This window comes from Myotis davidii, unplaced genomic scaffold, assembly GCF_000327345.1.
Source record: "Myotis davidii unplaced genomic scaffold, ASM32734v1 scaffold874, whole genome shotgun sequence".
NCBI lineage: Eukaryota > Metazoa > Chordata > Mammalia > Chiroptera > Vespertilionidae > Myotis > Myotis davidii.
In genome coordinates, this window is record NW_006285611.1 from 509,835 (window position 1) to 520,455 (window position 10,621).

The 10,621-nt window shown below is 45.3% G+C and overlaps 1 long non-coding RNA gene across 4 annotated transcripts in view; it reads right to left on the reverse strand.

Moving 5' to 3' along the window:
• The window catches only part of LOC107181927, a 97,230-nt gene that overhangs the window by 26,763 nt on the left and 59,846 nt on the right, over positions 1-10,621 (reverse strand). For 2 of the 4 annotated variants that reach the window (XR_001512634.1, XR_001512635.1), the window contains exon 5: positions 9,053-9,168. This is a non-coding gene — a long non-coding RNA (uncharacterized LOC107181927). Of the gene's footprint in view, positions 1-9,004; positions 9,169-10,621 lie in introns of those variants that run through there. The other 2 variants (XR_001512636.1, XR_001512633.1) reach the window with 1 other exon arrangement.

The following is a 10,621-nucleotide window of genomic DNA, read 5'->3' on the forward strand; positions in this document are numbered from 1 at the left end:
ACTGGTAGCTATGATGCACACTGACCACCAAGGGGCAGATGCTCAATGCAGAAGCTGCCGCCAGTGGTCAGTGAGCTACCATAGCAGAAGCACTGCTCAGCTGACCGGTGGGCTCCAGACGCTGAGCTTATGGCTGGCAAGCACAGCTCTGGTGGCAGGAGCCTCTCCCTCCTCCACTGCAGCACTACTACCCAGAGGCAGTGGCAGCAGGTGCAGCGGGCCAGATTGAGAGAGAGTGGCATGGCACCCAGCCTGGGCTCAGGCTCCTCCCTGGCCACCTTTTTTTTTGCTCACTACTACATCCCTCAGGGGATGTTGGACTGCCGGTTTTGGCCCAATCCCTGCAGGCCAAAACCAGCAGTCCGACATCCCCTGAGGGGTCCAGGATTGCGAGAGGGCACAGGCCAGGCTAAGGGACCCCACCAGTGCACAAATCCGTGCACCGGGTCTCTAGTAGTAGTAATAATTATTATTGCTGTTTGTTCAGTAAGTTCTTATTATGTGCAAAGCACTATCTAGGCACTAGGAAAACAGTTCCTAAGCTTATAAAGTTTATTTTTAGGAGAATAGAAAAAAATAGAGTAAAAAATCAGATACTGAGAAGTACAACCCAGAGCTTTAAAGTATAATGATATGATAAAATAATTGGGTAGGTAATTCAGATTGAGGAAATTACATTTAAAATAAAATCTAAATTACAAGAAGAGACAGCAACATGGAGATGAGGAAGAATAGTAGTGTGGATAGAAGTAACAGCACAAAGGCCCTAACCTTGATATATTGAAGAAAAGAGCGCCATGTCTGGAAATGTGATGTAGGCACCAGGGAGAGTAGTATAATATGTAGTTAGAGAAGCAAGTATGCATGGTTCTATAAACCAGAGTAAGAAATCTTGTTTTTCCACATGATAGGAGATGATTGGAGGATTTCAAGTCAGTGACATAATGTGATGCACATTTTTAAAGAACATTCTCATTCCAAAGAGGAGAATAGAGTACAGGGCAGCAGGAGATAACTTGTGGGTCTTTAGGGCAGTCCAGGAAAGAGAAGTGGCAGTGCTTGAAATAGGGTGGTGGCAGGTTAGGTGGAGAGAAATGGACAAATTTGGGATGAATTTTGGAGCTAGAGCTAAACTGGTATTAAATTGGACTTACAATGAGGAAAAAGAAAGAGAGGAGTCAAGGATGAAACTCCCAGACTTGGAGCTTGAGCAACGAGGTGGATGATGGTGCCATCTACCACAAAGAGAAAGACTGGGAGAAAAAAATAGAATTTCTCAGAACAATGAGAGAGATCTGGGAGGAGTGGAAATAAGGTCCTATTTTAGCTATCTTAGGTTCAAAAAACTTAACAGACTTCTTAAACCATTTAGTAAGTCTAGACAACAGTATAAAGATGGCCAAGACAGAGTTCCCTCTTCCAAGAATTCACAAACCTAGTAGGGGATAAGAATGGATACATAAGAATAAAAAAAAAAACCTGTTAAGTAGTTTTTACAAAGATAATGTGTAAGTATGGGAAAGAAAGAGATAGGATCTAACAGGTTGGCGGGCATAGACATCTGGGAAGGCTCCAAGGATTAGGGAGGCTGAGTTCAAATTCTAAGGATGGATGAGACACGAACAGGCACCATGGGAGAGTGGACAGATTCTAGGCAGAGAGGAAAAACTTAAACTGAGGTTCTTTAGAAGTGAGCCATGTTCAAAGAAGGTTGAGCAGACAAGTGTCATTAAGGTTTAATGTATGTTAGAGGAGGAAGATGGAAAACCATGGAAAGGTAGAGTAGAATTGGGTTATGAGAGGCTTCGAAGGCAGGCTGAGGTAATACGTTTTATCCTGTGGCCTAGAGTGGATGGGGAGATAGAGAAAACTTTAAAGCAAAAAGAGTGACTTGCTTAAAGATATGCATTAAGGTCACTCTGGCAACAGTGTTTGAAAAGTGGTGATGATGGATGGCAGAGAGGGGGATAAGGAGCAAGAAACAAAGCAGGCAGCCAGTCCAGAGATTATCGTAGAGTCGAGGTGAGGGGTAAGGTAAACCTGAAGGAAAGCATTAGGAATGAAAAGAGGGGACAGATGAGGCATTGTGGAGGCTTACAGATAGGGTTTGGCGATTGATTAGATGTGGGAAAAGAAGTCCAAGATAACTCTGGGATTGAGCCTGAGTGTCTGGGAAAATCACGGTGCCATGAACCAAGATAAAGGAACAGAAAGAGAAACAGGATAAGGGAGGGATGAGGAACTAGGGGAATGATGAGTTTTATTTTGATCATGTTTAGTTAGATGTACCAATGCAACATCAGTTTCCAGGTAGAAATGATCCATCAGTGGGTGGACACTTTGGTTCATTCTAACATCAAAGTGAAAACTGGGAGATCCTGGACACCAGTCACAATAGCTTATTGTACATCAGAAGGTGAGTTAAATCCTTTGCATATTTATCTCATTTCCTCTCCATAACAGCCCCTAGAGGAGCATACTTTTATTATTCCCATTTTACAAATGAGGAAATTGAAAGTTCAGGGACATTAAGCCACTTGCTGAAAGTTACATACAAATTTAATGGTGAGGTGAAGATTTGAACTCATGCACCTGAATGTTGCCCTATGTGGTAAAACCATGGGCAAAGGGGATTCTGAGTCTTAGGGGTGCCCTCATTGACTCTGCTCAAATGTCCACCAAACTTCAGGGTCAAATGGACCTTAGAGATTATGGAGTCTTATGCACCCAGCTCACAATTATTAGTGACTAAAGCCCAGAGGAGAAATCAGTTTACCCAAGGCCACAGTGAAGTTCCAGCAGGCTTTATTACACTGGGGATAAAATCTGAACTCCAAGTTTCTGCATGCTCTGGCTTCCCCACCTCTCCAGCCTCATTCTCTCACTCTCCCTCACCAGCCAAGCATACTCCCAACTCAGTGTCTCTGCATTTGATCTCCCTCCACCTAGACTGCTGTTCCTTAGATATTATCATGGCTCCATCCTTCTTATCAATAGGTACCACCTCCAATGTCACCTCCTCACAAACACCTGCTCAGATCAGCCAACTCACCAAAACCACCTTCTATCTATTTCCTCTCATTGTGCACAGTTTTATTTTCTTCATGGCAGTTATGGCTACCTCTCAGCACCTTCTTTATCTATTTGATTGTTGATATTCACCTGCCAGGTATACAGCAGCCTTTACTGTATCCCCAGAACTTGGAACAGAAGGTAGTAGTGCAAGTGCTGAAAGGTGAAGTGAGAAAGGCTGGAGGGGGTTTGTCCAGTGCCTTTACTAATGGAGGTCCAGACCAGGCCTTTCATACTTCACAGATTAACTGAGAGGATCCTGGCATGGGAAAGGCTGTGAGCTCACTTCTAGAATGAGGAGAGTAAGATCATGCCAGACACCGCAGCTAGGCCTGGCCATCTGGGATCAGAACACCACTACCACATTGTCTCTCTCTAAGTCCATCTCCTTCCATCCCACTCTATTCTAACTCCTTTGTCTTCTCCTTTAATGCCCACATCCCATCCCCATGGGCCACCCTCACCCTGCAGCGTATCTTCCTCCTCTCCACCTTCACCCGGGAGGGCTTCTATCTTTCATCTCCTCCATCCCCTTATCTTCCCGCCACCCCCAGCCCACCCATCTGTGCTTCAGTTCAGCTCCCTAGCCCCCTATCAGATGTCCCTTTCTCCATCACTGCCTCCTTATCGGCTCATCCCCTCACCCACATGCAATGTTATTTTTTGTCTTCTTGATAGAGGCCTATGGTAAACAACAGACACTCAGAGACTTACATTCCAGGCCCTGATGGACAGACTGGGGGAGTGAGTGGCAGACCCTCAGAGTTGGGGGAGGGAATTTCTGGGAGCACAACCCATAGCTTCACACACAGACGAGGACAGGATGCAGGCTTTGGAATCTGGGTAGGAATCCTGCTTCCAGAGCTTGAAGCATTTTTCATCATGTACTGAGAGATGCTGCACAAAGAGCTTCAGCCTTCCTGAGCTGCATCTATAAAACAAGGCTTAAGAATCCCTTCCTCCAAGGATCAAGGGCAGTGCATGGCAAAGGCTGGCCACAGTTTGGAGGCTCTGTGCTTGTTCTTCCCCATCTACAGCTGTGCAGAGGTACCTGTATCAACTCCTATAATTGCTTAACTCCTATACAGCCGTGTAACCCTTAGCACTCCTAGAGACTGTTATTGTTGACATTTATATTGTACAGATGATGGAACTGAGACCAAGAGAGGTTGGTGGACTTGCCTGAGGTCATATGGTCTGCTGCCAGTTGACCTTCATGGGATCCCACCCTTCCACACAGTGAAGCAACTCTCAATACTATGGGAGGAACCCTTCAGCACCCCCAACAGGCAATTGTCTACCACAGTCCTAAATTTCAAAGCCAAATGAAGCCCATGATGGCCTTCCACTCCTTTGTGGAACATCTGTTTGGTTCCCAGGACAAAAGGTGAAGGCGAGAACTGAGTTTCCTCTAAAGAAATGGGAGGGTCCAACTTCTTCCACTAGGACCTCAGGAAATGACTTCAGCAGCCCCGCTTGGCCAGTTTTCTGGTGTTAATTGTTTTCTCACACCCAAGAATGCTAGTCCCCACCTCCTGAGCCATAGCCACCTCGTGAGCCCTATTCTTCCTGACTATAATTAGGAATGTCACCCGGGTGTTGCTGTGGAAAGCAACACCAAGAGCCCTTCACACACCTGCCCTGGGAAGCAGTGGCAGCCCAGCCCTGAGCTCAGCTCAGAACCAGCTGCTGCCAGCTTGCCGGCAGGGACAACAGGCTCACAGAAGGTGCGGGTGCCGTTGCACTGCATAATAAAGGCAGCTGGAGCGGGGGATCACACTTCCAGGGCCAATCTCCGCTGCTAGAGGGAAAGGATCCTTAGGGACCACCGCCTGCAACCAGCCACCTTACTTTTTGGAAGAGGAAACTGAGGCCCAGAGAGGGGAATTGTCTGGTCCAGAATCACACAGGACCCACTGGCATGAGAACCCAGGCTGTCCGCTGTCCCAGCCCATGTTCCCCACTCTCCAACCATACACCAACATTTATGATAGTAGTTTTTAATCAGGGTGATTTTTCCATCCAAGGGGCACTTGGGAATGTCAGGAGACACTTTTGGTTGTCTCAACTGGAGAGGCGGGTGGAGTAGAAGGCAAGGACGCAGCTAAAGCTCCTACAGTGCGCAAGACTGTCCCTATAACAAAACTTACTTGATCCAAAATGTCCATAGTGCCCAGATTGAGAAACCCTGGTTTAGGAGCACTACCTCTAGGAAGGCATCCCTGCTTTCTCCTGCTGAGAATCATCTCTCCAGAGAAAATTATTAACACCAGAAAACTGGCCAAGAAAAACAGAACTTTAGCAATTCCTCTGATACTGAGAAAAGCTCACTTTGTATTAGAGTTAGAAGATCATATAATTCAATGTCAAGTTTGTGGATTCTGGAGTCTAAAGCCCTGAGTTCAAATCCTGGCTACCCATTTCCTAGCTATGTGACTTTGGGCAAGTTACTTAAATAGTCAAAGCCTCAATTGCTTTATCTGTAAAAATGGGAGTGAGGATGGTAATATTCTTGCTTCATAGAATTGTTGTGAACACATATTAGTTAATCCATAGAAAGCACTCAACAATTACATATGAATTAATCTTGCCCCTAACTAGCCCATGGTCTCTGTCCAGTAATGACTCAATAGTCTCATTCCCCTGCCACTTTACCTAACACATGACACTGCAAATTATAGGGTTGTGTTTTTTTTTAAAGAATGTAGGCAGATGAGAAATGTCGAGAGCAATGTTACTTAAGCACCCTAGATCATGGTCATACCCATAACAGGTGAGCTCCTTCATGTACAGCCTTGCTCAGTGCCTTTAAGAAGCTGCCTTCACACACACACACACACACACACACACACACACACACACCCCAAAGACACATCCTGGTGTAACTCCCACCTTGTGTGATCACTGAGACACAAACACTCTTAGGTAGAATCTACAGCCAGGTTTCTCAACATCATCACTACTGACATTTTGGGCTAGTTAATTCTATGCTGTGGGGTGCTTTCCTGTGCATTCTAAGATGTTTAGTAGAATCCCTGGCCTCTACCTATTAAATTCCATTAGCATACAAAATAAAACCTATTGGGACAACAAAAAATATCTCCAAACATTGCGAAAAGTCCCCTAAGGGGCAAAACTCACCCCATTTAAGAGCTAGCAGTCTTGCTTAGCCAGAGTGGCTCAATTTGTTGAGTATCATCCTGTGTACTGAAAGGTTGCCGGTTCCATTCCCGATCAGGGCACATACCTTAGTTGCGGGTTCAATCCCCAGTCAGGACGCGTACAGAAGGCAACTGATCAATGTTTCTCTCATCTCTCTCTCTCTCTCTCTCTCTCTCTCGTCCTCATGTGAGGATTTTAAAAAAAATAGAAAAATAACTACTGGTCTTAGCATAAATTCTCAGGTAGAGCTATATCACCCTCAATGAGGCAAAAATTGGTTCTTAGGGTACAAAAAAAATCTTATCCTTTTTATGTGTAAAGCATAGATATACATATAATACACAAACAGATATGCAGTATACTGTGGTAATAAAATGTATAGATGGAGGCAATTAAGGAGGAAAATAAAACACTCTAAAAATGTTCCTGGAAAAATAATGAATAAAGATTGAGAAACACTGCTCTAGGCAATTCATCTTTTATAAGGTGTCGTCAATTGAATAAAAGTATATCTTACTAAATACCTAGTAATAATAATATCTTCCAAGCTCTGTGCTAAGTCCTGTGCTCATTCACTCAGGTAAGCCATTGCTTCTGTAACCAACTTACAAGTGAAAGCTCTGAGGCCTTGACAGCCCTGAAAAGACAGAGCCAGGACTCTAAGGCAAGTCCATGTGACTACCAAGAGCTCCTGTGACCTACTTAGTCATGGAGCCCTTCCCACTTGTTCACTTATATCCAGACTTTCCTTGAGACACACTGTGGTTTTCAGGACTTTGAGATGATGACAATGGCTGATAATTATGGACTGACTTCTCTCAGCTAGGATCCCTGTGGTAACTCAAGTCCTACTCCTAGCAACTCTATAAGGTAGATTCTGTTACTGTTGACTTTCTACAGATGAGGGAACTAAGACCCAGAGAGGCTCAGTCACTTGCCCAAGGTCACACCACCAACAGGCAGAGGTGGGACTTTAATCCTGGCAGTTTGGATCCAGAGCCCACTGCATGGCCACCACCCTGCCATCCCCACACCTTCTACACAGGCACCCAAGGATTCAGGGGACTTTGGAATTTCTCAAAATAATGTCACCTCATTGTAGCTCCTGTCTGCCAATGGTGGGAGGGTCCCTGTGCTGTCTGTCCATCCACACCCTAGTCAGAAAAGCAGGGAAGGGCAGAAGGTGGTAAGGAAATGTAGAAAGGCAGGCTGGACAGATGGGAGGGAAAAGGAAGGAGAATAAATGAGGGGGACAAAGGGGAACAGGGAAGCCTGGAATGAAGGAAAGAGAAAATACCAGAAAGGAAGCTGGGCTAGGAGCAGGAGCTCAGATACTGGGGAAGAAAGGGGAGGAGGGAGCAGCAAGGCTGAGCTATTTTTAAGAACCTAAGTGTTGCTGATTTGCATTTTTAGCATCTCTTTGCATATTGAGGTCAGAAGGTCCCAACTCCTCATGTGAGAAGGAATAGGAATTCATTACTGCAGCTTTCTAGAAGACTCTTCAAGTACACTCACTGGGCTCTTCCCTAATGAAGGAAAAGGGAGTAGAGGGGAAGATCTGATCCATCATCCTGCAAGGGTGTCACATTGCTAAGGGAAGGAATCATTGGATCCTGAGTGAGTGCCAGCAGGACACCCACACGGTCCCACTCATGGCATCTCCCTTGGCAGGTGGTATGTCAGATTCCCCAACCACAAAAGGAAGGGAACTGGGCAGGGAGCTCTCAAAGAAGCCGGACTGAGTTAGGTAATCACTCCATGAATTAATTCATAGAAAGAGCTCAAACCTCAAAAGAGGATGGAGTCCAAGGAAGCTGAAGGAAAATGATTGACAAGGCATCTCAGATGCCATACTCTTTGTCCTGAATCTTTGGGTGCAAAAAAGAAAGGAAAGAGGGAAGGAAGGGAGGGAGAGAAGGAGACCGAGAAAGAGAGAAGGAAGGAGGATGTTGGCTTCCAAACTAACGTAAGCGTTTGTCACTTGCATTATCCTCAAGCTGCCCTATGAAGTAGATACACAAAGAATCCCAATTTGTAGATTGTAAAACAGGCTTGGCTTGGCTGTTGCTTGCTCACAGTATTAGGACAGGCCTGTGATTTGAACCCAGAACTATTACACTATACTGACCCAAAAAACACACAAGGATGAGTAATCAAGGGGAGTTTGGGCACATGAGATAGAACCAGAATAAGAAAAGTCTCTTCGGGCCCTAGCTGGTTTGGCTCAGTGGATATAATGTTGGCCTGTGGACTGAAGGGTCCCAGGTTCGATCCCGGTCAAGGGCACATGCCTGAGTTGTGGGCTCGATCCCCAGTAGGGGGCGTGCAGGAGGCAGCTGATGGATAGTTCTCTCTCATCTCTGATCTCTCTCCCTCTCCTTTCCTCTCTGAAATCAATAAAAACATATTTAAAAAAAAAGAGAGAGAAGTCTCTCGTGACCCACATTGTCTCTCCCTCTCTCTCTCTCCATTCTCTCCCCCTACATATCTTTTCTGTTAACTCAGAGCAAACCAGTTTGGGGAGTCACTTAGGGCTCCCCTGTGCCCCCCAAACCTTTGACTTACATGCCAATTTGCTTTGTCACAATAAGAACTCTGACCCCAACTCGGTATTTCAAGTCCCATCACCAACTAACCTATTTAGTTTCAGTGTCACTAAATTCCAGTGCTCCACAGACAAGATGCAGTGCATACAGCCCAGCTTCTGGACTGCTCCCCTTGGAAGGCCCCTGAGATGTCCATGCCTGGCCCACTTAGGTGTGGCCTGGAGAAACAAGAGCAGGGAGTACAAACAGAAAAATTAGATGCCAGGGCTTACCAGGATGAGTAGAAGGGATTGCAATTGGCTTCTCCAGGGGGTCACTCAAAGATGGTGGCCTCTGCTCAGGGCAGTCTTTGCTAAAAGGCGATTACAGTGTCCATACTCAAGCTGAGCTGAAAAAGATAATAGGCAGAAAGGACAAAAGAAGTTTGACAGAAAGACTAGGTGACTGCCCACAAGGGAAAACAGGAAGAACACTCTAGAGCAGTGATGGCAAACCTTTGACACACATGTCAGAGGTGACACACGAACTCATTTTATTCGGCTGATTTTTCTTTGTTAAATGGCATTTAAATATATAAAATAAATATCAAAAATATAAGTCTTTGTTTTACTATGGTTGCAAATATCAAAAAATTTCTATATGTGACACGGCACCAGAGTTAAGTTAGGATTTTTCAAAATGCTGACACGCCAAGCTCAAAAGGTTCGCCATCACTGCTCTAGAGCCCTCACCAGAAAATATCTCCTCTGCCTGCCCACCTAGTGACTGGAGATCTGCCATTAAAGATCCCTGTGGAACCTCAGATAAGTCATGCACCCTCCATCTGCAGGAAAAGCATAAAAGACACTTTACTCTGGTGAGTGGCTAGAAAGGGTTATTAGGTGCTTGTGGGCATGCACATGAATGTTGGCAGTAACTGCTGGTTGTCTCCCCAGTATCCATTCTCCCCTTCTCCTATAAACAGATGTCTTATCTGGGCACATGGCCACCCAGCTAAAAACCAGCTTGCCCAATCTTCCTTGCAGCTAGCTGTGGATTGAGGCCAACACAATGAGAACAGAAGCAATAGCCAGGTCCTTGAAGGGAAAATGCAAGCTTTGCCTTCTCTCCACTTCTGCTTACTGGCAGGGTTCATGTAGGAGGGGAGCTGAATCAGCCATCAAAGCCTTAAGAACTGATATGCATTTTGAGGATGGCAGAGCAACAAGACAGAAAGTGCCAGGTCCCCAGGGCTGTAAGACCCTCCTATCAGCACTGATTGCTGGTGCTCACATTGTTAGATGGGTGAGATAAAAATTCCTTGCCAGCCAGTATTATTAGCAAGGAAAGACCTGGGCCCAGGTGACAGGTCTGATCCAAGCTCAGAGCCCCATCCTCAAAAGTATCTGCTACCTCTGTTAGGGAGATTTATTTTCTGATCCCCAAATCTGGACCCATTGTTTAAGCAAGCATTTGAAGGCCTCTTCGGGGAACAAGAAGCATTCTAGGAGGTACAGTCTGCATGATAAAACGTCAGTATTTATGGAATGTCTCAAACAAAGACAAGAACACAGGGAATCCTAGATGCTGAGTTACACTCAAAAAACCAGGTTGTGCAATATTTTCTTTAGGAGATGCCTGTACTCGTAATCCCAACCCTTCCCTTTGTCTTTCACCCCACCGTCTAACACATGTAAGGTACTTATCTGCACCATGAAGGTATTAAGGTTTACAACCTCCAGTGTAAATGAATCAAAGTAGAAAGTGTCCCCAAAGGAGAGGCTAAGATACAAGAACTCCATTGTAGACCTGACCATGAATTATCCAGGTCAGTCTACAATGACAGATTCGCCAACCATCTC